The following is a 5,336-nucleotide window of genomic DNA, read 5'->3' as shown; positions in this document are numbered from 1 at the left end:
CTGCTCAGTGAATTAGCCAACATAATAACTTCTAGATTTTCACTCTGACCACTATATCAAGCAAAAATATACATCACACACACACACACACACACACACACACACACACACACACAGAGTTTCAGAAATGTTCAAAGGAAGAAATGAGGTAATTCATAACACTCAAGGTTCAATCTATACAGCAGAAAACTATTTTTATAGGAATTAACTTTGCTTTTAAGTGAAAATTTTCTTTCATGCTTTTTCTTTAATTATACAATCATAAACTGGGATATCCCAGGAAAGTTAAGTAGATAAGTCTGAGGCAAGTTTGTCAAAATGAAGGTTGAATCTTTCTTCTAATTATTGCCTATTGAAGGGCTATGAACCAGTCTTGTGTATTGCAAAAGAATTTTAAAAAGCATTTCCTGTGCTGTGAATTCATCAATCTGTCCCTATTTTTTACTTTCGTTGCATTTCATTTTGTACTTCCCAGCTAAATATTGGTTTATGTCAATAAGATCTTATGTGCAAGTATAGATAACTCTGGGAAATATAAATCAGTATATTCTTTTCTTCTTCTTTTTTTCCTATCCTTTTAATGAAAGTCTAGGAATAGAGGAATGGGATGCTTGCTAGAAGAAGTGCTACAAGGCCACAGGGAGGTTGTCAGGATGGAGGACGCCAGCTATCCAAAGTGTGGGCAAGGTAGAAGATCAAAGAGCAGGAGGCAAGTGAAGGGACCTTTAGCCAAAAACAACTGGCTTCTTAGTTACCTCAGGTCAAGGCTTCTGGCCCACCTCAGCCCCCTAGAGGAGTGGGCAGAAGAGACTCCTGCTGCAGCGCATCCCACGCCCTCTGCCACCGCCTAGGAGCACAAAGGAGCCAGAGCTCCTGCAGGTGACTAAAAGGAGGAGCTGATGCTCAAGCATTTTACTTTAAAATGAGCATTTCTTTCTATTTGCATCTGCATAGATCTTCCTACTGATGTGGCAGCTTAAATGCTTTATTTACTTTTTAAAGCTCTGCAATTGGCTTTTAAGTTGTGGTTACAGCTACTGTCCTTTTCCAGATGTGATCCAATTGTATACAAACACATAAACAATTAAAATGGCGAGATGAGGTGGGAAAAAGGGTAATAAAAATGGTCAGAGTCAATTAAACCGGTGAAATAAAAAAAAATTAAAGCGTGGAATGGTGTACACAATAACCCATATTTTATTATTTTCCCCTTACAACATTGTAAAAAATACAAAAGCCCTTGATGTATGTATGTTTCCTTGAGAAAGGTGCTCTATGGCTCAGAGGCGGATTGGCGGCGTGTGATGTGGGCAGCTGTAAGGTAACAACGTGTTTTCCCATAAAAAGCAGAGGAAATAGGCACATAAATTCCATATAAACTGTCAGTGTGTCAGCTATGCTAACACTAGGGAAGCTGGCACCCTGGAGCTGCACTAACTTATGCACCTTCATTTTTCAAACACACATTTCTTGAATTCACTAAACTAAGCTGTAATCAGCTACTTTTTCTCCTTCTTCCTCTTCCTCCTCTTCTTCCTGCTTTCATCTCCTATTCCCTTCTTCCTCTTCTGCTACTTTTCTGGCCCTTTAGGGATATAAAATAGTTCCATTTGTTTAAGGATATCACTCAGGATATAAAACGCATTTTCCTTGCTGGTAAATCTAACTATGTCAGTATTAATAGTTATTTAATAAAATGAAATATAGCTAAAGAAGCACCTCTCCTTTGGATGGTGTGGGTTCGGGGTCTTGTGTTAGTGATCCCAAGTTTTTAATCCTTCATATTTGTATGTTTAAAATTATTTTTGAAGTTAAATTTCTTGTTATACAGGTCTTGCCTTATCTTGGTCTTAACCAACCAACAGAAAAGTATAAAAATGAAGTATAAAAAGTAAAGCCATATTAATAGGCTGAGCTGTAAAAGGCTCAAGTGAACAACTTCTGACATGCCAGACCTACAGAAAACACACTACTGTTATGGACTACTGGACTATATTGGAATATTTTGTTGAATTTCATGCATCTACAATGTTTAAATGATAATGGAATACCCTTCTCTGACAAAACTAAACAAAAAAGGGGATACAAATGAATGGCCATTTTGTATTAGTATAGATATATAGCTGAGTTCTCTTAATTCAACGAATAGAGAAATGTGTTCAAATGGTGTTTGTGGGCAGGATATCATGTCTGCATCTTGTACAATGAATGATCTCTAAGACAACAATATGCAATATATTAATTATTGAAACTATAGTAGTAGTCAGTTTTGAAACTGTCTCATTGCTATTTGTTTCACAATAAAATTATTTTTAAAAATTAAAAACATATCAGTATATACAAAATAGGATAGGTATATGTAATTTTTGCTTTTTAATTTTGATACCTCTTTATGACTTAGTAAAAAGGTTGTATGGTTTAAAAAAAAAAGCACGCTGAGACAGTCATTGAGACTGGGCATGGTAGTACATGCCTGTAATCCCCGAACTTAGGAGGCTGAGTGAATCACTAAGAGTCTGATCTACATTTGTGAGACCCTATAGTTCTTGTGCCCTGTAGACCCTGAACTAAATGGAAGAAGAAGAAGAAGAAGAAGAAGAAGAAGAAGAAGAAGAAGAAGAAGAAGAAGAAGAAGAAGAAGAAGAAGATGATGATTGCAAACCTGAGGGAGTCAGGCAATTTATCTATATAGAAAGTTAATGTCTTAGATATTAATCTTCTACATGTTTGATTAAACACAGCGTTATGTGCCGTGTTATGAGAGAAATTTTGAGTGTTTCTGAGTAAACTATGTTAGAATGTCACAAAATAGCTTTCAAAAACCATTTTATTTATTTTTTATTTTTTAAAATTAATTTTATTGATAAAGAAATAGCAATGAGACAGTTTCAAAACAGGTTAGTAAGGCATTTACAATAATTAATACATTGCATATTGTTCTCTTCATAGTAGTTATTCATAGTACAAGATGTAGAATGATATCTCGTCTAACACAAGTTGTCTTAACACAACTACTAGGAGCATCAAAGGAAATTAAAGTGGTACTAGGTGCAGGGCAATTATGAACATGGGAGGACACAAGAAGAATAGTGACATGTGCTGAAGTTACTAAGGGAGAGGACCTGGTGAAATTTTCATCTTAAACAAGCGCCTAGATAAAGAAATAATGAGAAAAGACTTCTAAACCAAACTATATGCGTAAGAGTCATTCTCGCCATTGGTGCTGTCGCTGTCATCCTCTCCTTCCTCAGCCTCTTTTTCATCATCCTTGATAAACTCCAGCTGGTCCTCCATCTGACCTTCATTTTCAACATCATTCAGTAGGTCTCCCTCCTCAGCAGAATCATCCTCAGCACCCTCAAACTCCATCTTCACATTAGTCTCATCTTTCTTCTGGGAGGTGGTGGTCTGATCCTCTTCGATCTTATCATCATCTCCATTGCTTGTTTGCTCTGTTCCTTCTCAATTTTCTCCAGGCTTTCCAGTAAAGAATCCACTTTTTGTGTTTTATCTAGGTCATCTCCTTAATGGCCTGAAGGTCATCAACTTTCAACTTTCCAGACTTGGACAAAGATCCCTGCTGGCCACTTTTAGCATTAAAGCCACTTTTGCCTCTTCAGGAGGTGTTTCCTGATACATGATGGCGTTTTGAGGGCACTACTGCCTGAGCAATAGGAAGAGGAAGAACACGGGGTGGGTAACTGTACATCCTGTCATAATAATCGTGTTGTGAATCATAGTTCAAGTCAAAAGAGGAGCTGAGTAGAGGGGACAGAGCAGGGTGTTCTGGCACTGACCCATGCATTTCTGCTGCAGATCGTTTCACACCTGCTTTTCCTCTGCTCACTTCTGGCTCTCCAGCCAGATTAGTATCTAAATCCTGGCCAGCAATCATTCCACCATCCTCTTCAGCTACGGCAGCCTGGGCATTTCTCTCATTAACATACTGAACAAAGGCAATGCCCTTATGAACAGAGAACCCACCACTTTGCCATACTTTGAGAAGATGGCCTGCACATCAGACTTCTTCATCGCAAGATTGTTCAGATTCCCAATGAACACACGGGTATTTATGGAGCAAGGATCAGTATTGTTGGTAACATTGCTAGCCATTGTGTTTGAAGATAAAGTTGCTGACAGTGACAAAAAAATGTAGCTGAAAATCAAAAACATCTCACAGAAGAGAGATGAGTCAATTCCAAATTTGCTCCCAGGTTCTATGTGGAGTTGACTGCTGCTTGAGGTCAGCAACGTGGCAGCAACCCTCAGTCTCTGTCTCTTCACAAAAATGACCCATCTTTAATATGTGTACCACACAGCATCCCTCATTTACGATTTTACCAAGGTTCAAGTGATGAAAACAAAATGATATGAATTAGTAAAAAAAAGTACTAAATTAAACAGCCATCCTTTAACAGTTATTTTTGCATATGAACAACATGTTGGCTTTCAAATGTGTCTTCTCTACTGACATACAAATATCTGTGAACATATTCTATACAATGGCTCAGTCCAATCCACTCCTGTGATGCTTTGACTATAGGAGTATAAAACCCTACAATTCTTTTTTTTTCTTTTATATTAGTTTCCAGAATCAATAACAGACAGCAGTAGATTTCCAAGAAGTGCATATCTAAGACTTCCAACAAGCAGCACTTAGATATGATAAGAACTAATCAATTATTAATCCCTGAATCACAAGACTATGATTAATATTTACCTTTTTATCATATTTACTGAGAAACTGAGATCTTAAGATGCCATCAGCTCATTCAAAAATTTCTAGAAGAAGCAGTTGTACCGGTATTTTAGCTTTACTTTCAAGAATGGATAATTCTATCTATAGCTCATTTTGTCATGTGTTTCTAAGATCTTTGCACACTTAAATTGTTCATGATTCTAGAGTGGATTATGAGGGAGGCATCATGTTTACCAAAATAATTCAAGATTATAGTGATAATAACAGTCTTTGTGTTTAAAGGAAAATAAAACTGGGAGATGGTGGTTAATGAGTTCTAATGTTCTGCCTACCCTTCTTTGGACTGCTCAACACTTTATTTCCATCTAGTTGTGTAACAGAAAGCCACCTTTTTACTTTTCCAATCCCCTTAACACATGGGATCTCCCATGTGGCCAGCACATCTTACAAAGTTATAAAAACTAAATGATTTAAGTTTCATGATCCAGATCCAGTGTTCTCTGCAGTGATATACAGTACTTTCACTGTGATCTACAACACTATCAGTGCCAGATTTTTTTCCTACTAGCTTTTAAACTGTTCTTTTGCACTGAGTAGTTCACCACCCAATTGTTAGCAATAAAATCCCCAAATGGCT

The 5,336-nt window shown here is 37.1% G+C and overlaps 1 pseudogene; it reads right to left on the bottom strand.

Annotated features, from left to right (window-relative positions):
* Positions 1–3,180: 3,180 nt before the first annotated feature.
* On the bottom strand, positions 3,181–4,113 carry LOC101589582 (annotated as a pseudogene).
* Between the last annotated feature and the right edge of the window lie 1,223 nt (positions 4,114–5,336).

The sequence above is a fragment of the Octodon degus genome, unplaced genomic scaffold (genome assembly GCF_000260255.1).
Source record: "Octodon degus isolate 3935 unplaced genomic scaffold, OctDeg1.0 scaffold00003, whole genome shotgun sequence".
NCBI classification, from domain to species: Eukaryota; Metazoa; Chordata; class Mammalia; order Rodentia; family Octodontidae; genus Octodon; species Octodon degus.
The sequence above is the reverse complement of the archived record's forward strand: the minus strand, read 5'-3'. Positions and strand labels throughout refer to the sequence as shown.